General features: G+C 39.5%; 1 long non-coding RNA gene across 2 annotated transcripts in view; it reads right to left on the reverse strand.

Annotated features, from left to right (window-relative positions):
- LOC131246054 (uncharacterized) overlaps positions 1-23315 on the reverse strand; it is a 59579-nt gene extending 36264 nt beyond the window's left edge. The window contains exons 1-4 of one of the 2 annotated variants that reach the window (XR_009171131.1): positions 22528-23315; positions 22270-22417; positions 19219-19341; positions 5126-5200 (exon numbers count right to left, since the gene is read on the reverse strand). This is a non-coding gene — a long non-coding RNA (uncharacterized LOC131246054). Of the gene's footprint in view, positions 1-5125; positions 5201-7750; positions 7922-19218; positions 19342-22269; positions 22418-22527 lie in introns of those variants that run through there. The other variant, XR_009171132.1, reaches the window with a different exon arrangement.
- Between the last annotated feature and the right edge of the window lie 4454 nt (positions 23316-27769).

Here is a 27769-nt window from a genome sequence, read left to right on the forward strand (position 1 = left end):
CGATCATATGCTAAGTTTGGATCATGAAAAGTAGCTTCGATCATATGCTAAGTTTGGATCATGAAAAGCAGCTACAATCGTATGATGAGTATGGATCGCCAAATAAGCCGAATTATATGAACCACTAAATGGCCCAAGCATGCCAATGTTTTCTATTCATCGAAATGGCCCATGTTGAAGGTTTGGATTAGTAGAAATGGGTCAAATAATATGAATTTGGATCATTGTAAAAAGAAGTTTGATTCTGTGTATAGAACTGAAGAGTCCTACAAAATTAACGAAGTGGATCACTAAGAACCAGCCTCAAATATTATGAATAGATGGTTCAACTTAGCATATCCATTGGGATGGGTCATAGAAAGAAGCTTCAATCATATGATGAGTTTAGATCACTAACAATAGCACGATTCATATGATCCATTTGGATCGCTGAATGGGCTGCATCATATAAGAAGTTCAAATCCGCAAAAATGCCCAAGCACGTTAATGGTTTTGATCCATTGAAATGGCCTAAGCATGTCAAAGGTTTAGATCACTAGAAATGGGCCAGATCATATGAACAGTTTGAATCATTAGTAATGTTGAAGAGGGTCTTATAAAATTTTGTGCATGGATCAACTTAGCATATCCATTGCCAAGGATCATGAAAAGCCGCTTTAATTATATGATGCGTTTGGATCATGAAAAGCAATTTTAATTATATGATGAGTTTGGATCGCTGAATGAGTCGAATCATATGAACAATTTGGATCCACTGAATGGTCGAAGCATGCTAATGTTTTTTATCCATCGAAATGGCCCATGTCAAAGGTTTAGATCACTATAAATGAGCGAAATCATAGGAATTTGGATCATTTTAAAAAGAAACTTCATTGTTTGAATTGTGTATAAAAATGAAGAGGGTCCTACAAAATTAACGAAGTGCATCACTGAGAATCAGCCTCAAATATTACGAATAGATGGTTCAACTTAACATATCCATTGGGATGGGTCATGGAAGTAGGCTTCCATCATATGATGAGTTTAGGTCACTAACAGCAGCACGAATCATATCATACATTTGGATCACTGAAGGGTCAAATGATATAAGAAGTCAAATCAGTTGAACTGGCCGAAGCACGACAAAGGTTTTGATCCATTGAAATGACCCAAGCATGTCAAAGGTTTGGATCACTAGAAATGTGCCAAATCATATGAATAGTTTGGATCATTAGTAAAGCTAAAGAGGGTCCTACAAAATTTTGGGCTAAACTCATCATATGATTGAAGCCTACTTCCATGACCCATCCCAATGGATATGTTAAGTTGAACGAATCATATCATGCATTTGGATCACTAAAGGGTCGAATGATATAAGAAGTCAAATCTGTTGAACTGGCCAAAGCACGACAAAGGTTTTGAACCATTGAAATGGCTCAAGCATGTCAAAGGTTTGGATCACTAGAAATATGCTAAATCATATGAATAGTTTGGATCATTAGTAAAGCTAAAGAGGGTCCTACAAAATTTTGGGCATGGATCAACTTAGCATATCCATTGCTAAGGATCATGAAAAGCAGCTTTAATCATATGATGAGTTTGGATCATGAAAAGCAGCTTTAATCATATGATGAGTTTGGATCATGAAAAGTAGCTTCAATCATATGATGAGTTTGGATCATGAAAAGCAACTTCAATCGTATGATAAGTATGGATCGCCGAATAAGTCGACTTATATGAACAACTTGGATCCATTGAATGGCCCAAGCATGTCAATGTTTTCTATCCATCAAAATGGCGCATGTTAAAGGTTTGGATTAGTAGAAATGGACCAAATCATATGAATTTGGATCGTTGTAAAAAGAAATTTGATTCTATGAATTTTGTATAAAACTGAAGAGTCCTACAAAATTAATGAAATGGATCACTGAGAACCGGCCTCAAATATTACAAATAGATGGTTCAACTTAGCATATCCATTGGGATGGGTCATGGAAAGAGGTTTCAATCAAATGATGAATTTAGATCACTAATATTAGCACGATTCATATGATGCATTTGGATCGCTAAATGGGACGAATCATATAAGAAGTTCAAATCTACTAAAATGCCCAAGCACGTTAATGGTTTTGATCTATTGAAATGGCCCAAGCATGTCAAAGGTTTGGATCACTAGAAATGGGCCAGATCATATGAACAATTTGGATCATTAGTAATGTTGAAGAGGGTCCTACAAAATTTTGGGCATGGATCAACTTAGCATATCCATTGCCAAGGATCATGAAAAGCCACTTTAATCATATGATGAGTTTGGATCATGAAAAGCAGCTTTAATCGTATGATGAGTTTGGATCATGAAAAGCAGCTTTAATCGTATGATGAGTTTGGATCATGAAAAGCCGCTTTAATCATATGGTGAGTTTGGATCATGAAAAGCAGCTTCAATCATATGGTGAGTTTGGATAATGAAAAGTAGCTTCATTCGTATGATGAGTTTGGATCGCCGAATAAGCCAAATTATGTGAACAATTTGGATCCACTAAATGGCCCAAGCATGCAAATGTTTTTTATCCATCGAAATGGCCCATGTCAAAGGTTTGGATCAATAGAAACGGGCCAAATCATATGAAATTGGATCACTGTAAAACAAAACCTAATTGTTTGAATTGTGTATAGAACTGAAGAGGGTCCTACAAAATTAACGATGTGGATCAATAAGAACCAACCTCAAATATTATGAATAGATGGATCAACTTAACATATCTATTGGGATGGGTCATGGAAAGAGGCTTCAATCATATGATGAGTTTAGATCACTAAAAAGCAGCACGAATCACATAATGCATTTGGATTGCTGAAGGGGCCGAATGATATAAGAAGTCAAATCCGCTAAATTGGCACAAGCACATCAAAGGTTTTGATCCATTGAAATGGCCCAAGCATGTCAAAGGTTTGGATCACTAGAAATGGCCAGATCATATGAACGGTTTAGACCATTGGTAAAGCAGAAGAGAGTCCTACAAAATATAGGGCATGGATCAACTTAGCATATCCATTGCCATGGATCATGAAAAGCAGCTTTAATCATATGATGAGTTTGGATCATGAAAAATAGCTTCAACCATATGATGAGTTTGGATCATGAAAAGCAACTTCAATCGTAGGATGAGTTTGGATCGCTGAATGAGCCGAATTATATGAACAATTTGAATCTACTGGATGGCCCAAGCATGTCAATGTTTTTTATCTATCGAAATGGCCCATGTTGAAGGTTTGGATCAGTAGAAATTGGCCAAATTATATGAATTTGGATCATTGTAAAAAGAAACTTGCTTCTTTGAATTGTGTATAGAACTGCAGAGAGTCTTACAAAATTAACGAAGTGGATCACTGAGAACCAGCCTCAAGTATTACTAATAGATGGTTCAACTTAGCATATTCATTAGGATGGGTCATGGAAAGAGGCTTCAATCATATGAAAAGTTTAGATCACTAACAGCAGCACAAATCATATGATACATTTGGATCGCAGAATGAGCCGAATCATATAAGAAGTTCAAATCCGCTAAATTGCCCAAGCACATTAAAGGTTTTCATCTATTGAAATGGCCCAAGCATTTCAAAGGTTTGGATCACTAGATATGGGCCAGATGATATGAACAGTTTGGATTATTAGTAAAGTTGAAGAGGGTTATACAATTTTGGGCATGGATCAACTTAGCATATCCATTGCAAAGAATCATGAAAAGCCGCTTTAATCATATGATGAGTTTGGATCATGAAAAGCAGCTTCAATCATATGATGAGTTTGGATCGTGAAAAGCAGCTTCAATCATATTATGAGTTTGGATCACCAAATAAGCCGAATTATATGAACAATTTGGATCCACTGAATGCCCCAACTAGGTCAATGTTTTTTATCCATTGAAATGGCCCATGTCAAAGGTTTGGATCAATAGAAGCGGGCCAAGTCATGTGAATGCTATGGAAAACTAATGACTGGCCATCCACATTACCAATTTGGATCACAAAGTATAGGTTTATTGATGTGAATGGCTTGGATGATTAAAAGAAGCCGATTCCAATTAAGATCCCAATCATATCAATGGTATAAATCACCAAAAACTATCCAATTAAGATCCCAATCTCAATGATTAAAAGAAGCTGTCCACATTACCATATTGATGATGTAGACCCCTCCATACACATCTGTGTATATGACTAGCCCAATCATATGAAAGGCTTGGATAAAGGAAAATTGGTCAACCATATTAACGATTTGGCTCCTTTTTTTTTGAGATATGAACCTAATCCTATAAATGGTTTAGATCATTAAAATTAGCTCATTCATATAAACAATTTTAGTCACAGAAAATGGGTTAAGTCATACGAATAATTAGGATCCCAATCATAAGAATGGTATGAATCCCTGAAAAGTAGCCCTCCACGTTACCGATTTGTATCATTGAGTATGGGCCTAGCCATATGAATCGTTCTGGTAAGAAACTCAACCAAACAAAATAATTGGAATGTAGAAAACAAGTCGAGACATCTAAACAATATGGATCACTAAAAGTAGGCCGAACCATGCCGTTAGGTTGGAGCATTGGAAATTGGCCCAGCCATATTCCTAATTTAGATCCCTAAATACGAGTCCGAACATAATTGGCCGAATCATATGAACGACTTTGATGAGCGAAGAATATTATTAACGATTTCTATCACTTAATACAAGCCTATCCATATGAGTGGTGCATGTGCTCCAACCTATCATTTCAATGTTTGATCCCTAAGAACTTACCCAAACTATTGATTTTTGGTGCATGTGGGATCATTGTAAACACCTATTGATTAGATTGATGAAAGAACATTGTAGAATGGCAGTGCTTCGTATCACTGAAAATTATCACAATCACATGAAGGATCTAGATCATTGAAAAAGGGTCCCAATCATATGACAGGTTCATATGATTGAAAATCGTTCCATATGCCCAAAGGCAACCAAAAGCAGAAGAATAATGGAAACACCAACAGAACACAAGCAAAATGTTGCTAATATAATCTTAATCATCTGGATGACATTTTCATTATTGGAGGCAAATAAAAGACTGTAATGTAATGAATTCTAAATCATGTAGAAACTAACCTTTTTGAGCGGTTAATCCATGGCGACATATACATCCAGCAAAGAGTACCACCTGTTTGCTTAAAAGATGTAACACTGAACCAAAAAAAAAAAAAAAACAAAACGTAAAAAAAAATGCAATAAGTGAATGAACCACTAAACATTGGTTTCACAAAGGCAACAACAAAGAAAGTAAAATATAAAACTAGTAGCATCACATATAGTAGCAAAAGCAAGCAAATTTGTAAATATATTCTCCTGTATCACTGATACTTCTATTACTAGGAGTAGAAAATCTATAATTTAGTGAATTCTGAATCACGGTGAAACCAGTTTTCTGAATAATCACTCCGTGGAGATATACATCCAACACAAGAGAACAACTTGTTTGTTGCAAAGATCTCATGAGCCTTGTAAGATTTCATCGAGCACCATTTAATAAATCTATTCCTATAAATCTTTTGAGGCAGAACCATTGTATGTACATCGAGCACCATTTAATGAATGGTGCCGACCTTATAACCAAGAAGGGCAAAATAAGTGAATCAATCTGGACTAATCAATCCATTGAAAAAAAAGAGAGAATCAAATGGGTGTTTCTAACCATTCAATCCATAAACAACTTTCAGGACCATTTCTCTAAATTTATTGACATTTTTTTATAAAAAAAAGTGATGAGTAGGAAAGTATGCCAAATGGTGTGACTTTTAGGCCATGGCCCTCGCTATGTTGATGGCCTGGTGCCAAAAATAGGACTGTACACTCCTCCAAATGGACACACATGTACATTAGACTGACTGTTGGACTGACCGATTCATAGGCCGCCTATGGATGGTCCATTTCTCAAAAAACGCAGGAGATGGGTGTTTCTAACCACTCAATCCATAAATAATTTTCAAGACCTTTTCTATAGATTTATTGACCATCCAAAAAAGGCCATACATAGGATAGCATGCCAAATGGTGTAAGTTTTGGGTCATAGCCCTCTCTATGGAGATGACTTGGTGCCAAAAAGTAGGACCATACACTCCTCAAAATGGAGACACATGTACATTAGACTGTGAACTGTTGGACAAACCAATTCAGTCCACCTCATGGATGGTCCGTTTCTCGAAAAAAATGCTGCAAATGGGTGTTTTCACAACTATTCAATCCATAAACAATTTTGAGAACCATTTCTCTAGATATATTGACCATCCAAAAAAGGCCATGCATAGGACAGTATGCCAAATGGTGTAACTTTTGAGCCATTGCCCTCACTATGGAGCTGACCTTGTGCCAAAAATTAGGACCATACAAAATGGACACAATGTACATTAGACTGTGTATTGTTGACAAGTATTTTTAAACCGACCATTGTTTTCATGTACGAGCAAATATGGCACTTGTGTATGGCATGCGAGATTCCCATCAGCTCAGGTGGGCCACACGGTTTAGATAACATTACCTTCTGGTTGTTTCACTCAAGTAGGCCGCAGAGCATGGTTAAAAGACTTAGTGAATTAACCTGACCCGTTCAGCCCGGAGTGAAGTCGCCACTCATTTGAGTCTGGGCTAAATAGGGGGCTGACTCGTGGTATCGAACTGGATCGGGTCTGACAGAGACCAAGTCGACTCATAAAAGTCGTATCAGACTCATCCGATTCTTAAAAGCATACCATAGACAGAATCAATGAAGGGGTACACAGACAAACGAAAAACTAAAAAGAGGTTTTAGCCATCTCTTTGAGACAGAAGGTCTAATCAGTGTGGCCTGTAAGAACTCTATAAGGTGGGCCTTATTGATCAACGGTCTAGATTGTCCTAACGGTTGGATAATGTGATCGGGTGCACCAGCGGGCCCCACTACATTGTGATACATCCAGAAATTCGTGTAAGGGGTGGAGTGCTACAACTATGATATGCACACAGTGTTTTAGAGGAACCGGAATTACCAATTCGTGTGGAGCCTTTGGGAGAGAAGTTTTGATAGGTTTCAAACTCCTCACCCCTTTAACCTATATTAACAGGGCTGGGTCCCCAATCTAACACTATCGACAAAAGGTTTAGCCCTATCGTATCTTCTCTAAAGGGTGTTAGGAAAGGAAGACCTTAGCATCCCTATCTATAGCAATGGCATCACAGCAAGGTAAGCAATTCACTTCTTCAGATCTCCATATCTAATGCACAACAAGATCCTTCGGCAATTCTGCATTAAGAAAATATTACAGTTGGTATCAGAGCCACTGTGCAATAGGTATGGATGATCGAATCCAGCCAATCCAGACATTGGGATTTCGGATCTCAAATCCAGCCATAGGGATTTTCACTCCCAAAACAGACAACTGAGATTTTGAATCCCACATCTGGAATTCAGTGTCCAGAATATAAATTAGGGTTTTTGATCCCTAAATCCAGACTCTAGGGATTCTAATTTCCAAATTCAGACATCAGGGACCTTGATCCCCAAATCAGAGATTTTCGAAACTCTAAATTCAGGAATTGGAATATCAAATCTCAAATCTAAGAATTGGGAATTCCGGATTAATTATTCCCAAATCAGGCCATGGGAATTTCGATTCCCAAAATCAGAGATTAGGGATTTGAATCCTAAAATCCAAAATATGTGAGGATTTCAGTCCCACTAGGAATTTTACTTCGTCTTACCTGCGATTGTTAGAGGCCGGTAGCTATTATCATCTTTCGATGATGCAGGCGTCGGTGATGGCTTGCATCTCGTTCTTTCTTGCCCATCAGCCATTATCGACGTCTTGTACTCGCATCCTATCGCTGACGGCCGAAGCCTTGAATTTTCGATGACGCTGGAGCCATCACCTTTTCATCCCGCATCGTCGAGGTTGCCGGCAGTCATGGCAGAGGGAGAGAGAGAGGTTTGGAGAGAGAGCAGGGGGGAGAAGGAAGGAGAGGTTCTCACAGAGAGAGAGAGAGATTGAAGGAGAGGTTTTCAGAGAGGGAGAGAGAGGAGTGGCTTTCAGAGAGAGAGAGAGAGAGAGAGGTTGCTTAGTCGGCAAGCAAAAGCAAAAATGACGGTTAAGGATATTTTGGTCATTTAAGGAAATGTAAGAGATGCGAATTTGGAAAGCGGATTGCGTCCTATCCTGCCCGGACAATAATCCGTCCGGGTAGGGCTCTGTGGGGCCCACAGTGATGTAATGGTTTTATCCAAGCCGTTCATATATTTTCTCAGATCAATTTATGACACTATCCAAAAATTGAGGAAGGAATAATTCTCCAGTGAACCACATGAAAAGAAGCAGCAGTTATAATGACACTCACCGTTGAAACATCTCTAAGGGCCAACGTGATGTTTTTTTACCATCCAACCTCCTTATAAGGTCATGTTTTTACCATCCAACCTACTCATAAGGTCATGTAGATCTGGATGAAGCGAAAAAAAATATCAGCTTGATCCGAAACTTCTGCAGACCTAGGAAGCTTTTAATGATGGACATTCATTTCCAACTTTATGGTCCACTTAAGCCTTGGTTCTACCTCAATTTTGCTTTCATACCTTAAAATTATCTCCAAATATGGATGGACGGCGTGGATAAAACCATTACAACACCTTGGGGCCATAGAGCCCCGCCCCGATGGATTTTGGTCCGGGCGGGGTAGGACACCATCCGCTTCTGCGGATTTCCGGCTAAAGCCACGAAGTTCCTGCGCTGGAAACGTAGGTGGGGCCCGCCATGATGTTTGTTGGAAATCCACCCTGTCCATCCATTTTGTGAGCTCATTTTAGGTCTTGAGACCAAAATCGAATAGGATCCAAGACTCAAGTGGGCCGCACTAAAGGAAAAGGTGGGTAGGGAAATTCCTACCGTTGAAACTCCCTGGGTCGTCAATGATGTTTACATGCCATCCATACCGTTCATAACGTCATTCCTACTGGGATGAACTGAAAACACAAATATTAGCCTTATTCAAATCTTCTGAAGCCCCACAAATATTTCAACTGTGGTCGTTCAATCCTCACTATTTCGGCCCACTGGAGTATTGAATTCGACTCATTTTTGGCTTTATGACGTCCTAAACTGAGCTCACAAAACGGATGCGCCCTAAGTTGGAACCTAGGTGGGCCCACTGTTATGTTTGTGAGAAGTCTAGCAGTGGCTTATGCACCAAAGAAACTATCATAAATTAATGTTCACTATTCCATTGAGACATATCACATCGGCCAAGCCGAATTTCTCCCCATTTGAACAACCTATTCCTCTAACAAAATGCGAATTAACTAGACTCAATTCAATGGTTAGGATAGTCCGATGTAGACATTTATCGGCTTCAATCCCCCTTGCATGGTCCTCAATATATGAACAATTTTACTGATCCAAAGGTGGGCATTTGCCTTAAGAAGCAGCCATAAGGATTCCCTTACACCTGGGTCTAACGGACCTTCTTTTTTGCTAGATTGTACCCGGACGCTAAGAAATCAAGGGTGGGTGTTCTTCTCATAATGGTTTATGCTAATATATTAAAAAAGAGAATGTCTTGAGTCCAATTGGTTGGACCATAGTTTAAGGTCCACCAAGCAGACAAATCCTACCAATTAAGTGCTTGCCAAATCCCAATCCTCCAAAAGTTGCCCCCACCATGAGGCAACTTATCCACTAAAGTGACCATCACCATAGAAAACAATGTATAGCCATTGATGAGTGAATATGTATGATTTTCATACATAAAAAAAACTTATCGTTGGTTCAACATCCAAGGAGATCCATTCACTTAATAAATTAGAACTTATCCACTAGGTGGACCATAACCCCACAACCCTTAAAAAGGAATTTTACCTATGCCAACCTTCACTTTGAGCACCACCTAGCTGCAACCCCTCGAACCAGCTATGTCGTGCGACCTTAACTGTAGGCCCACCTTGATGTATATCCATGTCGTCCAATGGTTTGGCCATCTTATTTTAGGGCATGGTCCCAAAAATGAAGTGGATAAAAATTTGAAGACCACACCACAGGATAATAGTGGTCATTGAACAGTCGTAATTAAAATTTTCCTAGGGTCACAAACCTGGATAAAAGGGAAAAACAAATATAAGCTTGATTCAAAACTGATATGGATCAAGGTCTTTAAAATCGGAGTGGGAGAGTGCTTTAAGCAGATTTTGAAGGGGGGGGGGGAGGATTTTAATGATCAACAACTATTGTTTCCTGCAGTGTGTCCACTTGAAATTTGTATCGTCTTGAATTTTGGGACCATGCCCTAAAATAAGCTTCTAAACTGCATCAAGGAGGGCCCTAGAGTCAAGGTCGCACCCATATTGCTGGTTTGGGGTCATAGCCAAGATGTAATCCTTGATATCTAACGGGGCCTACTATGTTATATGTGAAAACCATTAGATATGTAATCTCACGTTTAAGCATGGAGCTAAAAAAGTAGGGTGGCTTGTAACCAAGGTAGGGCACACACGGAAAGAGTTGGGAGAGATATCCACCATTGATTTTTATAGGGCTACTATGATGAGTATATAAAATCCATTCTAGCCATTTAAATGCTACACCAAAACTTAGACCTTTGACCCAAATTTAGGCCCATGTCATTTAGGTGGGGCCACACCAAGAGAAACAGTTTGAAGGGTGAAAGTTGCCCTGTATATTGTTTCTCTAATTGTGTGGTTTTACCTTAACAATGAATGGAGCAGATTTTTGGTTCCTGGACCTAAAATAGGATGACACATTTGGTGGTTAGGGTGGATTTAACGTAAACAACATGGTGGGGCCCTCCCAGGTATAAGTTTCTTTTGTATTATATGATCTCTCCTTACTAGGGTCATAGGCGGGCCGGGCCACATTCGGGCTACGTTGTACAGTACACGTTCCACGTCCTGACTGATTGGGAAACGGGCCTGCATTTTAAGCCTAAGCATGCCCTGTATCATACACACGAGCTTTAATTAAAAAAGGAAATTTTACAAAATAATTATTAATACAATATTTACAGATACCTCTTTCAAAAAGGGTGGGATCGACCACAATGTTTATGTGAAATACGCTCGTCAACTCATTTTAAGCCTAGGGCTCAAAAACTAGCCCCATCTATGATTCAGTTGGACCACATGATTGAAAACAATGTCCAAAGCAACCCCACCCTCCAAATTGTTTCCCTTGGTGTAGCCCATTTGAATCACAAGTTGGTTTGACTTTTGGGCCTTTTACTTAAATATTGGCCTGGAGTCTAATGATTAGAGCAAACATCATATAATCATGATGGTAGGCCTAATGTGTCCAACTAATATTTTTATCCCTGGGGTTCTCGCTAACATAAAGGAGTTAGGGCCAGACTCGGGTTGGATTATTTTCGCCGTCACATCTCTAGGCCAGTCTTCATTTAACAATGAGAGCTAGGCTTGGACAAAGCTTAGCCTACCCAGTGGTGTGGTGATTTGTTAGGCATCGCAGGGCCCACCTTGATGTATGTTGTATATCCATGCCATCCATCAGTTTTTCTAGCTCCTTTTAGGGCATTGTCCCAAAAATGAAGTAAATCCAAATCTCAAGTGGACCACATAGCAGGGATTGAATGCCCACCACTAAAAACTTCATGGGGGTCATAAGTTTTGGATCATGTTGATATTTGTGTTTTCCTGTCATCTAGGTGTGACCTTATCAATAGGTTGGATGGCAAATAAACATTACGTTGCTAGGAAGGTTTCTATGGTCAACGTCAATATCCCACTGTTTCCTGTGGTGTGGTCCACTTGACCTTTGGATCTGCTTCATTTTCTGGGTTCATGCCCTAAAATGTGCTGGCATAAACATAAAACATAGACATCACGGGAAGCCCCACAATGCCCCACACAACACCAGACCACCACTTGGGTGGATGGAGATGGGCTTGATTCGGCTAGGACATAGAACCAACGAGGTGGTTGGTACCCTGATAGTGGGGCCCACCTCGATGCTGTATGCATTGCCAACTAATTTTATGGTATGAGGCCAAAAATGAAGCAGACACAATATATAGACCACACCACAGGAAACAAGGGTCATTGAACGCCTATGATTAAAAGCTTCATAGGGTCAACTATAATGATTATTTGACATCAACCTGTTGATATGGTCACATAGACCTATATGAAGGGAAAACACAAATATCGGTATAGTAAAAAATTTCATGGCCCATAAAATTTTTAATAGAATGACTTCATTTGCCATCCAAATCATTCATAAGCTATTTGCACAGCCAACTTGAGTGTCACTTAGTATCATATAACTCATACAAGAAACGCAAGTGAAAATAAATACTCTAATCCTATTGGTCGACACACATACTCCCTTCACTCATTTAACCTATTTAAAGATGTAAAAAAGAAAGGAAGAAGCTTAAACAACGAAACCAAATAAAAGAGTCCAAATACTACTCAAAGACCAATTATACAAGTGCATGACCCTAGGGATGTATTGTTTGTACAAAAGCCCTCTTTCACTCATATGGTTTGTACATAGCCATAAAAAGTCCAATCAATCGCTGCTTTTGGTGATCCAATTGGATTTGTAGGCCTCACTGCAGTGCAGTCAGATGACTGATTTCGATCTGACCTTCCACTGGCTGGTTGTGACCTGTACGGCCCATCTTAGGACCCCCTTTTGGTGGAGGTGTGGCTTGTATGCATTGTGAGGTCTGTGTTTCAATTACCCAAGCTATTGATTTGATTGGTCCCTATGTGGATGGTCTATACAACCAATATCCCCCATATTGGAAGATCATATCCATTTGATCTCTAGCTTTTGTATTGGTTGAATGTGTTGGGGGCCTTGCACAAAACCTTAGGATCTAGCCTCCCAAAACAAACCAGAATTATGGGATAATAAAGCAATGAAATAAATTAAAGCATAAACCACACGATACAAGAGATTTTTACGTGGAAAACCCTCAAAGAGGTAAAAACCACGGGACCTCGTCCAGATCAAAAATCTACTATGAAGTAGAATGTTACAACCTTTTTTCACTCACGCAGGAGTGGATAAACAATAAGAGAATAAAGGAACAATGGAGAGATCTCACCGATTACGAGGACGTGGAAGCGCTGAGATATAGTAGATCACCTTTACGAGCATAACCTCCCTTCCACAAGCTTCCTCTCTCTCTCTCTCACACCTTTGATAACCCTAAACCCTTTAGCAAACCCTTGCAAAGCTTTAGGAAACCCTCTTGCCTTACCCAGAAAGCCCTAGACACCTCTTATTTATAGTTTAGGAAACTCCATTTCGCACCCCTTACGAAAGGGCCTCAAAATTTTGCAATCCGCACAAAATCGCAGAACGAATTTGTGTAACCTCGACTGGTTGAGCAAGGTCCTCGACCGGTCGAGCGCCACCCACGACCGGTTGAGCGAGGGTCACGACTGGTCGAGTCCTGGGAGGAAATCCCATCAAAACTCCCCCTTTCCGACCCAGGAGGGATTCACCTTCCTTAAGCCAGCCTGGTTTCTACAAACCTCAAATTTACCCTTGAGCAAAGCCTTGGTCATCATGTTTGACCCATTATTGTCCGTGTGGACCTTCTCAAGTTGTAACACCTTCTGTTACAAAGTATCCCTGATCTAGTGATACCGAATCTCTATGTGCTTCGACTTGGAGTGCTGACTTGGATTCTTGCTCAAGTGTATAGCACTCTGATTATCGTAATAGACCACGTGCTGATCCTGCTTCAGGCTAATTTCCTGTAGGAACCTCTTCATCCAAATTATCTCTTTATATGCCTTTGTGACTGCAATATACTCGGCCTATGTCGTCGACAATGCTACGACCTTCTGTAGCTTGCTCTGCCAAGAAACTGCTCCCCCTGCAAACGTGAACATGAACCCCGATGTAGACTTCCTGGAGTCTATGTCGCCTTCCATATCTGCATCTATGTAGCCCTCTAACACAGGTTTTCCGTCACCATAGCATACGCTCTACCTGGATAAGCTCTTAGATACTGCAGTATCCATTTCACCGCTGCCCAATGCTCTTTGCTAGGATTAGCAAGATACCGGCTGACTACAGCAACTGCATATGCTATGTTTAGGCGTGTACACACCATAGCATACATCAAACTTCCTACAGCTGACGCGTAGGGTATCTTCTGCATCTCTTCCACCTCTGCCTTCATCTTGGGACACTGCTTGTCGCTCAATCTGAAGTGACCATCCAATGGAGTACTGACCGGCTTCGCTGCATTCATATTGAACCGCTCAGGACTTTCTCAATATACCGCTCTTGTGATAGCCAAAGCCTCCTGCTACTTCCGCACAGGTTATCTCCATTCCTAGGATCTGTTTAACCAGGCTTAAGTCTTGCATCGTGAATAATTTGCCTAACTCCTGTTTCAGCCTGTCAATCTTCTTGATGTCTTTTCCCATGATGAGCATGTCATCAACGTATAACAGAAGAACTAAGAAATCACCATTTGAGAACCTACGCGTGAACACACAGTGGTCCGACTCCATTCTGTCATACCCATGCTTCAACATAAACGAGTCAAACTTCTTGTACCATTGTCGTGGAGCTTGTTTCAGCCCATACAAGCTCTTCCTCATCCTACACACCATATGCTTTTTGCCCTTGACTTCGAACCCCTCTGGTTGGTGCATGTAGATCTCTTCTTCTAGGTCACCATGGAGGAAGGCAGTTTTAACATCTAACTGCTCAGCTCCAGATCCATGCTAGCTACCAACCCAAGCAACACCCGTATGGATTCATCTTCACCACTGGTGAGAATATCTCCTCAAAGTCTAAGCCTTTCCTCTGACTAAACCCTTTCACTACAAGTCTGGCCTTGAACCTCGTCTATGAATTCTTCTACTCAACCTTCTTTCTGAACACCCACTTGTTGCTCAAAGCTTTCTTACCCTTAGGCAATTTCACCATATCATAGGTGTGGTTCTTATACAAGGATTCCATCTCCTCTTGCATAGCTTTCAACCACTCCCCCTTATGCTCGTCGGCTAGGGCCTCCAAATAGTCTTCTGGCTCTCCCCCAGCAGTGAGCATAATGTACTCATGCGGCAAGTACCTCTTGGACGGCTATTTGTCCGTAGATGACCTCCTCACCTGTAGCTCAACAGGTGGATCAAGTGGGGGCTGCTCCGCTGGTCCATCTTCTGAAGAAACTCCCTCGTCCTCTGCACCTTGTTGTACTCCCCTGTCATCAGGCACCACGAGAGGAGACTAGGCTGGTTCTTCTCTAGCTTACCAATGTCTTGTATACACTGATCTTCAAAGAAAATCATATCTCTGCTCCTGACGAGCTTCCTCTCGGTCGGATCCTACAATCTGTAACCAAAATTTTCATCACCGTACCCCAAGAATACACACTGCCTGATCTTCATATCGAGATTGGATCTCTTGTCCTTTGGTATGTGAACGGATGCCCTACATCCAAACACCCTGAGATAATTGTACGATGGATCTTATCCAGTCCACACCTTCTCAGGTACTTCTCCATTCAACGGGGCTAATGGAGACCTATTTATCAAATTGCTTCTCCCAAGAACATTTTGGGCAATTTCGCATGGGATAACATGTATCTGATTCTCTCAACAATGGTGCAATTCATTCGCTTAGCCACACCATTATGCTGGAGGGGGGGTCTTGGGAACCTTCTGTTTATGCCGTATACCCAGGGACTTATAATACTCATTAAAGTCACCAATGTATTCACCACCATTGTCAGTGCTGATGCACTTCAATGATCTACTTATCTCTCTCTCAACCATAGCATGAAGCAATTTAAATACACCAAAGACCTCGTCCTTGGATTTCAAAGCATAAACTCAAACCCTCCTAGATGCATCATTTATAAAAGTGACAAAATACAATGCCCCACCCAAGGTTTTTGTCCTCATAGGACTACAAACATCAGAATAAACCAAATCTAATGTATGCACTTTATTAACATGAGAAGCAGTTTTAACAAATGAAACTCTATGCTGTTTCCCTGATAAACAATCAATACAGGTTTTGAGAGGTATACCTGTCACGTCTGGAAGGAGCCGCTTCTTCGCTAGTACCTGAAGCCCTTTTTCACTCATATGGCCTAGATGCTTGTGCCACATGTCAATAGTTGAATCTTCCGCTACGTTCAACCCACCCTTGCATACATTGACACTTACCTTGTAAAGGGTGTAACACTTCTTCCCTCTAGTTGTGATCAACGAATCCTTAATGAGCTTCCAGCGCCCACCAGCAAACCGGCTTTCATAGCTATCATCATCCAGCCTTCCCGTCAACATCATGTTGAGGCGAAGGTCTGAGATATGCCTTACATCCCCGAGAACCAATGTGCAGCCCATATCGGTCTTCACACAAATATCACTGACCCCTACGATCTTCGATATACCAGAATTTCTCATCTTCATGGTCCCAAAGTCACTTGACTTGTAGCTTGTGAAGAAGTCCCTGCGTGGAGTCACATGAAAAGAAGCTCCTGAGTCTATCAACCAGTCGGTGTTCTGACTCGTAGCCATGAGACATACATCATGATCTGCTGAAAGAATAACTACAACGTCACTATCTGAAGCAATCGCAGTGAAATCTGATTCATCTTCCTTCTCCTTTCCTTTTCCTTTCTTGTCGTTCTTCTTACCACAACATGATGCTTGTAGTGGCCCTCTTGCCACAATTCCAGCATTTAACATCCTTCCTAGTATTCGACTTGCCTCTTGATTTATCTCGGGCCTTCCCGCCCTTCCTATTCTTTCCTCTCCCTCGTTCCTGTGTCACAAGGGCCTCTTGCTGAGTAGACCCCTGCGACTTTCTCCTTGTCTCCTCATTGAAGAGACAATTGGTTACCTGTTTCATGGATATCTTTCTGTCTGGCGCGAAGTTACTTAGAGACACCACCAATGTCTCCCAACTGTTAGGCAGTGAACTAAGCAATAACAAAGCTTGCAATTCATCATCTAGGACCATCTTCATAGCGGAGAGCTGGTTCACTATATTGCTGACCTCATTTATGTGCTCGACAACAAAACCACCATCTTTGAACTTGAGATTCACAAGTCGTCTTATCAGAAAGATTTTATTACCGGCTGTCTTCCTCTCATACAACCCTTCCAATTTCAGCTATAGGCTAGCGGCTGAGGTCTCCGTAGACACATAGTGGAACACAGAATCATTTAGCCATTGTCTAATAAACCCCACAACCTTTCGGTCCATCTTCTTCAAATCATCATCAGACATATCCTTGGATTTTGTTGATACACCTAAAATTGGAGAATATAGGTCCTTGCAATAAAGCAAGTCCTCCATCTTAGCCTTCCATATGGTCCAGTTAGAACCATTGAGGTCGATCATCCTTGATGAGCCACCTTCCATAATTCAAAACCGATCTTTCCCGTTCAATGAACTTATCTCTGATATCACTTTGTTGGGGGTCTTGTACAAAACCTTAGGATCTAGCCTCCCAAAGCAAACCAGAATTATGGGATAATAAAGCAATGAAATAAATCAAAGCATAAACCACACAACAGAAGAGATTTTTACGTAGAAAACCCTCAAAGAGGTAAAAACCATGGGACCTCGTCTAGATAAAAAACCATGGAACCTCGTCTAGATCAACAATCCACTATGAAGTAAAACATTACAACCTTCTTCACTTATGCAAGAGTGGATAAACAATAAGAGAATAAAGGAAAAATGGAGAGATCTCACCGATTATGAGGACGTGGAAGCACTGAGATATAGTAGATCACCTCTACGAGCATAACCTCCCTTTCACAAGCTTCCTCTTTTTCTTTCTCTCTCACTCACACCTTTGATAACCCTAAACCCTTGCAAAGCTTTAGGAAACCCTCTTACTTACCTAGAAAGCGCTAAGCACCTCCTATTTATAGTTTAGGAAACTCCATTTCACACCCCTTGCAAAAGGGCCTCAAAATTCTGCAATCCGCACAAAATCGTGGAACGAATTTGTGTAACCTCGATTGGTCAAGTAGGGTCCTCGACCGGTCGAGCGGCTCACTAGACTAGTCGAGCACCTCCCTCGAATGGTCAAGCACCTCGGAGAAAATAATCAGATGGTCGTTGGACTTTGAGTCAAGCCCCACTCGACCGATCGGGCGCCACCCACGACCGGTCGAGCAAGGCTCCCGACCAGTCGAGTCCTGGGAGGAAATCCCATCAGAATGTGGATTGTTGTTATACTTCTTTTCTCAACAGCATATGCTAGGCTCACATTGAAGGGTTAGGATTTTCCCACATGTGGGTTTTTGGTTGTGGGCCAGTGTAAAGTGGATCTAGGCATAACAACTATTTGGACCACTAAACCAAGGGATCCCACTTTTACGAAGTGAAAACCTAACCCTACTTGAATACCTGAGCTTACTGCAACCTCTTTCCTAGATGAATAGTGCTACAAGAAAATAAAACAACACAGAAGTAGCAACAATGTGCCTCCTTACGGAATTTTGCTATTGATCTACAATACAAGCTTGTTCCATAGGGGAGCAAGATGCAAAGAGTTTTGAAAAGATTGATGGATGAATCTAGCAAAAGGAAAAGAAATGAGATGAACTAGAAAAGAAAGATATGAGATCAAAACTAATACTAAGATTAAGCTAACTACGAAAAGAAACCAAGGGTAAGATCTCACCGGTTCGGACCATCCTAACTAGCCTTTCCTTAGAGCATCGCATTCTCCATCGCAGCTCAGAGATATAAAATGAAGCTTTTGGGCTTTCTCTGGGGCGTTTAGGTGTTTTTAGAGTGTAGAGAGAGATTTTCATGGAAGGGGTGCAGAAGCAATTTTCATTGTTTCAAGCCAACTTGAGACACATGGAATTGTAATTGGCAGTTGGTTATTATTACAGACCACAATGCCCCCACCTCCACTTTTGGCCATTCACTCTCTGTCATTTAACTATTTTGATTCTATTAAACTGTACATTCAAACACGTCTTAATCTTCTAGCTAGTTTTCCATTCCAATGGTTACAATACATTTGAAACTGATCATCTAAACAGAACGGCGAAGCGGGGGGCTGGAACAGCTTTGCTAGATACGCTATAATTTTACACTCTCCAAGAGAAGCGTGTGGTGGATCTTCAGGAAGATAGCCAACTAAATACGAGTGATTTGTATCATATGTGACCTAACACAATCTTAGGAATCCAGACTTACCACTTTAATCAACTTCTCGGCAAGATGTTTCCACTGCTGTGCAAAGATGTCCTGAGCATGCTTACAAAGCTCCACATCAAGTCTGTTTAGCAAAAACATCTGCTGGACAACTGTTTCAGGAACCTGAAGGCGTGCTTGTTAATCCCCAAATTTCCATTAGTCAATAATGATACAAAAGAGAAAACAACTGGTACAGTCCTGACCTTTTGAGTTAAACACGGTCAAAGACACACACACACACAAAAGAAAGAAAGAAGAAAAGAATAGGGAATGTCACACTCTGAGAATCAGATTGGCCAACAAATTCTTACCACTGATTGTGGACACTTGTTGAAATAGTACAGTTAGATCTTTTCGTTTTTAACCTCTCCAATAAATGTCCATCAATCATATAGTCAGCTAATCAAATAAGTGTAATTTTTTTCACAATATATCTAAATTGGGTTCTGTAATTTGGACAGTCTGATTCAAAGTATTTGTATGCCAAGTATGTGATTTCAAAATCATAGCTTTAAAAAATTTCAGGTTGCTCGCCACCCAGATGCTGTCATAGTAGTCACAGGAATAGTAGGTTGTGCAGGTTTGAAGGTAAAAGCAGAAGTCCTTTTGATTGATCATAATAAAATTCTCTTACAGATAATACAATTTATTTTTGCACCATAGATTATGCATCTTGGTATATGTCCTGATTTGAAAATTCATCTTACACACGAAAATTAATACCAAGCTGGTTGAGTATTAACCTCTTTCTTTTTTCAAAGCCTATCGTGGCTGCAATAGAGGCAGGGAAAGACATAGCATTGGTGAATAAAGAGACCCTGATTGCTGGAGGTCCTTCTGTACTTCCTCTGGCACACAACTATAAAGTAAAAATACTTCCTGCATATTCAGAACATTTTGCTATATTTCAAGAATATAAGCTTATTGTTAGGAAGTCACCATCTGCTTATAGTTAGAAGCTTATTCTTCAGTTTCATTTATTTCCTTACCAGTGGCATATGATAGATATTTTTTCTTATTTGTCTGTTTAACTATTTGAATACCCATCTTAGAATATGTGGCTCAAGTTCACGAAAACCGCTTAGAGAAGGTAAGAGTTCATTCTGTCTCTAGTGTCTCTGGGGCTTGCCAGAGGGTGTACTTCGACGTATCATTTTAATAGCATCAGGAGGGGCTTTCAGGTGTGAAGTTGTTGAATCTACTGTTTCAAAGGGAAATTAAATTTACTGCTTGTATTGTCTCTGAGGTGTGATTCGCTAAAAATAGAAGAGCATAAAAAAACTCACCAATGACTTCTCTGTTCACCAGTAACTAACAACACCAAAGCATCTTTTAATTTGAAAGCGAAAAGAAAAATCCAATCAGCCCAACTTTTTGAAGCTATAAAAGCCAAACATCCCATTTCCAAAACCAAAACAACATCAAAACTAGTGGTTCTTTCCAAGATGAGCTCTAAAAGAATGAACACTTGACTAAAACAGAAAAAAAAGAAAACAAGAATAGAATTCTCTATAGTCTGAAATTTTTTGCTCAAAAGTATAAAATCTGTAGTCGCTCAACAATATCTCAACTTTCTAAAATTAACATAAAATCAGAACTAAATTGAAATGTGTTGTGAAGCATTTAATGATCACTTTCGCTCCCTATTTCCAATCTCTACTAAGAAAATTAGATGAGGCTGCAATTGACATTAAAAGCATGAGAAAAGCAATGTGCACTTGCACAACCTACTCAAAGAACACACACAAATCAAGAGATTCTAAGTGGTTTTCCACTATCCCGCATGTCAAGAAGGAGATAACAATAGAAACACAGACCAAAAAATAGCAAAATTAATTGCTACGATGTAATTATGCAAAATGATAAAAATCAGCTTCAAACTCATCAGTTACAAAAAAAAAAAAAGACAAAACGAATTTTTTGACATAGCCAGGGTCACTTGTGTAGACCGATGGAACTGTTACCATCCAGCCGTCAACAATTTTTTCGACAAATGTTGGTTTTCCATGACCATTTACAAATTACAAGTGATGTTGCTAATGCTAATATACAGACAGAGACAAACTTCAAGCACAAAACAGGATGCTCAATTATTGATTTGATTTTCAACAGACTCTCAATTCATGAACATGAGTTGCTACATGTATGGATTCATGAATTCATTAACTCACTTCCCAATATAGCTTAATATATCTTAATATAAAAGATTAATAAGGCTTTACATGAATGTATTCTGCTACACCTCACTGTTAGATTCACTGTTAGATTAGATGAAAACCATTGTTTACAAACAAGAAACTAACATTTGACATTTTGCAACTAAAAATCACAAAAAAAAGTACCAAGTCTCAATCAGTTACATCTCTCCTGGATGGGCGCATTTCCAGCTTTCTCCTAACACGTAAGTACATTGTGCTAGCCATATGGTATAGTTCGTGTGTGTCGTAGGATTCTCCAATACAAGGATTAATCAATTCATGTAATGAAAGCTTTTCAATCAGCACTTCTGCCTAAAATATAAGTAAAAGCGTAGATATATTGGTCGAAATCAGGACAAAGAATTTCATAAGGACCAACTAATATAGCAATATCTAACATCCATATATAACCAACATCTGCAATGCATTCCATAGTAAAAGAGAGATTGAGAATGAGGAATGCTGTCTCTGGACACCCATCTTGAGGCAAACAACACAAACGCCCCCACATGTGCTGACATGACACATGCAAGAACCATATTTTTCATAGGGGATCCCAAAAAGTTTGTTCCATAGCCCAAGAATCAGCTGGTCCATTCATTAGATGGGCCAAAAGTACATGAAATGGGTAGTTAGAAAAAGAGAGAACCAACAACCTACATTCAACATACATTTTGCCACTTGTTGATTCAACTAGCCTGATTTTTAGGACAAGACACAAACTCTAAGTGGACCAACTGATGAATCTCATGGATTCTACAAATATATGCCATGAGAAAGAGTGTGGGGCATTTCTCTTTCACAACTTAATTAAAAAGAGTTTGTGACCAACATATATCCACAAATTTCATACCCATTGAAGTAGAGACTGGCTTTGCTCTTCTTGATTTTGATTGATCACATTGCGTCCTGATATCAGTTGCAACAGAACAATGCCAAATGAATAAACATCTGTCCTTACGGAAACTATGTCATTCTCTGCATACTCAGGTGCAAGGTATCTGCACAAGATAAATGCCGATAGCTTAGTTAAAAAATTCCCACCAAAACCCAACCCAAAATCCATTACTCTCTCCGCCAACAGGCTCAATTAAAATTCATCAAGTCTAACCTGACTCATTTAGCTGTAAATGTGCCACACTCCACTGACCCTTTTACAGATTGGGCATATACATGCATTCTTAAACCTGATCTCGTAGGCTGAACATGAATTCCAACATTCAACCTGATCTACCAACATACAAACAACCATAAAACAAACCTGATTACATCATCACACAATCCATTTTTGGAAACGAGTCCAAGACTCAGAGAGCAATTTGTCATCATCCTCCAAGGAATAGATGCTTTGGAATTTTCCATAAAACAGTAACACTGCATGGCAAGAAAATACCTAATTACATCATCACACAGTCCATTTTTAGTAAATATAATGCATCTAAGATCCTCTAATCCCCTTGTTTTACTAATGCAGTTAACCTTAAAGAAAATAAAAGAAAAAGGAAAGTATCTAAGAAAGTGAAGAGTGAAGAATTTACAGATTCTCCTGGGTCAAACTATCTTTTGCTAATTTTAGACAAATTTATATAGGAGTGTGGGCAGCAGATGCATATATGAATGGTATACTCAGTCCCTTAAGGTTCCAAAATGTAAAAATTACATAGGAGTTAAATTGATGGGTTTTTAATGGAAAAGTCATGAAGCCGAAACAGTTGAATGGAGAAGAAGAGCTATGGTTCAGAAAAAAATAATGGTTAAGAAAAAAATATACAGTAATGTCTCTGATTCAACCAGAAAAAAGATCGAAAAACTTATTGCTACAATTTTCCAATTTGACAAATTTTAATGCATCGGCCATCCAGGGTGAGGTTCATTATGTCTATGGTTTAAGTGGTTTGGGCTTTGGATCATTGAACCATGACCCCACTTGTACAAACTAAAATCCCAAATAGTTGAACCCTCTAACCATGCAGTCTGAGCATTGTATGTGTATAGTATCTCCAACCAAAAAGTAAAAAGAAAAAAGAAATAGAGAAGAATAGAAGATAATGGTATTGAATTCATTAGACAACAACTTAAAGAAGAAGAAAAGGAAGAAAATGCATACTGAATAGAAGATGATATTCACTAAGGAAGATGATCATCTCTCTCTCTCTCTCTCTCTCTCTCTCTCTCTCTCTCATCAAGGTTACAAAATCCATGTCCACAGTCGCATCATAACACCAGTTTCGGTTGATTAGGAAACATGCCCAACTTAAATTTCTTCAAATTGAAGAAGCAGAAGCAAGACATTCTCACTTTAAAAGGATAGGCTCATTCTATTACCAACTTCAAATCTCAACATAAGAGAACTCCAATGCAACACCATCAACTTTATATTAAATGGTGACATTTCATAATGCACAGCAAGTCATGGATGTAACAGAACTATAGGAAGGGGAAAAGGTTAATAATTCCTAGAAAGCACACCATTCTATTACCAATTCCTAGAAAGCACATCCATCATTCCTCCATTTATCTTCTTGAGTAAGTGATTCTAATAATCACATCAATGGAAAACTTCAATTGATAAAAGGTTAAAATTGCATCAAATATTTTTTCTTCTAACAAGACCAGCAGTCTCCCTATTTATAGGAACTCTTGAAGTAAGAATTTTTTTTACAAGCTTTGTTAATTAAATGACAAGTGAAGGTGCTATATCAAACAGACCAGCATTTTGGGTCAAGCTCGGCATGTAATGCATGGAATGGAGAACATATATTTCAACCTTTTTAAACTCATAAGAATATGTTCTTTTAAGGTAACAAAAAACAGGTGGTTGCAAAAGTTCTTGATAGACCTGGTAATTTTAATAGGTCCAAGTCCAAAATTTCAGACCTGTTAAAATCGGGCTGAGTTCGCATATGCCATTTTTGGATCCGGTTAAAATTGGATCTAGTCTGTTTTGTGTTGGATCCATCTTGGACCTGGTTAAAATTATGTTGGGTCTAGTTACTTTTAATGGTAATATTACATAGAAATTTTGGTGTAGTGAGGACTTGGTGCCACATCATCAAAAACCTTAGTGCAACAATATGGCCATCAATCCACTTTTCATACCCATGGCTATCAATCCAATATTTCAAATGTAGTGATCACTGTATGTAGAAAAACAACCACCTGAAAAAGATGAGGGTAAGCAATGAACATGCATATTGCACCAAATGGAGAAGCAAATCACTGACAAAGATGTAAAGAACCTAAACTCAAGTTAACATTCTTAGCAACCCTAACTACTCGTAAAGCTAAATTCTTTAGGTTGCAGTGAATAGGGTTGTCAATGGGCCAAGCTCGAGCCTGCCGAAATCAAAACTTGTAAAGCAAATCAGACTCTCAAGTGGTAATGCCACATCAGCACATGGGGAGAGTATGATTTAAGATCCTACTCTTGCAAGCAGCCATAATAGATCTCTTGTCTACTGGTAATTCAAAAGAGAAAATACTAGATTTACCTAACAATGCTAATTTTTGGCATTTTCAATCTTCGATCAGTCGCAGTAAATGAAAATAAGAGACAATACTTGATCATGCCACTCGTAATGGTGCCCCGTACAAGATCTTGCCAGACTTGAAAAAGATATTAGATTAGCTCCTGGTGGTGAGCTGAAAATTGCACTGTGATTAAATCTTCCTGATTGTCCAATTGGTGGGGACTGCTAAATAAATTGTTCACCAGTGCAAAAGTAATGGGAAATCAGATGGTTAAGATTGCCCATTCAATATGATTTTTGGGATATCAAGCGGTGTCTGAATCGGGTGATTCTTTTTTCATTTGTAAGCTTGTCAAGTTACCGTTCCAACGAGCTAACAATCGTCCAAAGCCGACCGCCAATAAGGGAGTTATGAGGGTTTTTATGGGAACATGGGACGTTGAAAAAATTCTGGACCATTTACTCTCACCCCACTTTTGGATGCCCAAACGGTCTCGGAATGCGAGATTCCAGTGGGGATTAAAAGATCACTGACTCACATTTTCAATGAACCATAAATCGACCCAATCTGACATATAATGAGGGAGTTATGCGCATTGTATTTGTGTCACCCGATTTCGAAAGATTAACGATCGAGATTGGAAAATGACAGTTGAAGAATTCTACCATGCTTTTGGAATATCAAACAGTACTAAATCAGGCGATTCATTTTTCATTTGAAAGCTTGTTAAGTTACCTCTCCAATGAGGTAAAAATTGTCCAAATCCGACCTCCAATGAGGGAGTTATAAGGGTTTTCGTGGGAATTGGAGATGTAGGAAAAATTCTAAACCACTTACTCTCACACCACTTTTGGAGGCCTAAACAATCTCAAAATGTGACAATTCCAGTGGTTATTGAAAGATCATTGACTCAACTTTCCAATGATCCTAAAATCAACCCAATCCGACATATAACGAGGGAGTTATAGGCATTTTTTTTCCGCGTAACGTGATTTTGAAAGATTAACATTCGAGATTGGAAAATGACGATTGAAGACTTCCACCCTAGTTTTGGGATACCAAACGGTCTCCGAATCAGGCGATTCATTTTTCATATGAAAGCTTGCCAAGTTACCATTCCAACGAGAAAAGAATTGTCCAAATCCAACCTCCAATGACGAAGTTAAGAGGGTTTCGTGGGAATAGGGGATGTCGGAACAATTTTGGACCATTTACTTTCACCCCACTTTTGGATGCCCAAACGGTCTTGGAATTCAAGGATTCCAGTGGGGATTGAAAGAGCACTGAATCACCATTCCAATGAACCTAAACTCGACCCAATTTGACATATAACGAGAGAGTTATGGGCATTTTATTTGCGTCATGCAATTTCAAAAGATTAACGATCGAGATTGAAAAATGACGATCGAAGACTTCTACCGTGCTTTTGAGATATCAAAAAGTCTCCAAATCAGGCGATTCTTTTTCCATTTGAAAGCTTATCAAGTTACCTCTCAAACGAGATAAAAATGTCCAAATCCGACTTCCAATGAGGGAGTTATGAGGGTTTTCATGGGAAGTGGGGATGTCAGAAAAATTCTAGGCCATTTACTCTCAACCCACCTATGGAGGCCCAAACAGTCTCAGAATGCGACGATTTCAGTGGGGATTGAAAGATCATTGACTCACCTTTTCAATGATCCTAAAATCAACCCAATCTGACATATAACGAGGGAGTTATGAGCACTTAATTCACATCACTAGATTTCGAAAGATTAACGATCGAGATTGGAAAATGATGACCAAAGATTTCCACCATGCTTTTGGGATATCAAACGGTCTCTGAATTAGGCAATTATTTTTTCATTTGAAAGCTTGTCAAGTTACCTTTCCAACGAGCTAAAAATCGTCCAAATCTAACCTCCAATGAGGGAGTTATGAGGTTTTCATGGGAATTGGGGATGTTTGAAAATTTCTGAACCATTTACTCTCACCCCACTTTTGGAGGCCCATACAATATGAGAATGTGACAATTCCAGTGGGGATGGAAATATCACTAAATCACCTTTCCAATGATCCTAAAATCTTCCCAATCTGACATGTAATGAGGGAGTTATGGGCATTTTATTCGCGTCACGCGATTTTAAAAGATTAACGATCGAGATTGGAAAATGATGATCGAAGACTTTCGACGACTGTGATCCGACTTACGGATGCCCAAATGGTGGCGAAATACAATGATTCCAGTTAGTAATGAAAGAGCACAAAGTAACATTCAGATGACCAAAAATTGACCCAATCCGACATCAAAGGATGGAGTTATAGGCGTCTCCGTTGGACCGTGCAATTTGGAAAGCTTAACAATCCATATTGAAAAATGACAATCGAAGATTTCCAACGTGCTTTTGTGATATCGACCGGTCTCTGAATTAGGCTATTATGGTCCCATTTGAAAGATTGACAAGTTTCCATTCTAATGACGTGAAATAGTCTAAATTCGACCTCTGAAGAGAGAGTTATGAGGGTTACTATTTGACAAGGAGATGAAGGAAACAATCAGGACCGAGGACTGCGATCCCACTTACGGATGCCCAAATAGTATCGGATACGATGATTCCAGTCAGGAATGAAAGAGAATTAAAGTACCATTTAGATGACCAAAAATTGACCCAATCCGACAACAAAGGATGGAGTTATAGGTGTCTCTGTTGGATCGCCCAATTTGGAAAGATTAATAATCCATATTGAAAAATGATGATCTAAGAGTTCTAATGTGCTTTTGGTATATCGAACGGTCTCTGAATTAAGCAATTCTAGTCCCATTTGGAAGCTTGACAAGCTACCATTCCAATATCCTCAAATAGTCAAAATTCAACTTCTGGCGAGAGGTATGAGGGTTACTA

The sequence above is a fragment of the Magnolia sinica genome, chromosome 5 (genome assembly GCF_029962835.1).
Source record: "Magnolia sinica isolate HGM2019 chromosome 5, MsV1, whole genome shotgun sequence".
Classification (NCBI taxonomy): domain Eukaryota; kingdom Viridiplantae; phylum Streptophyta; class Magnoliopsida; order Magnoliales; family Magnoliaceae; genus Magnolia; species Magnolia sinica.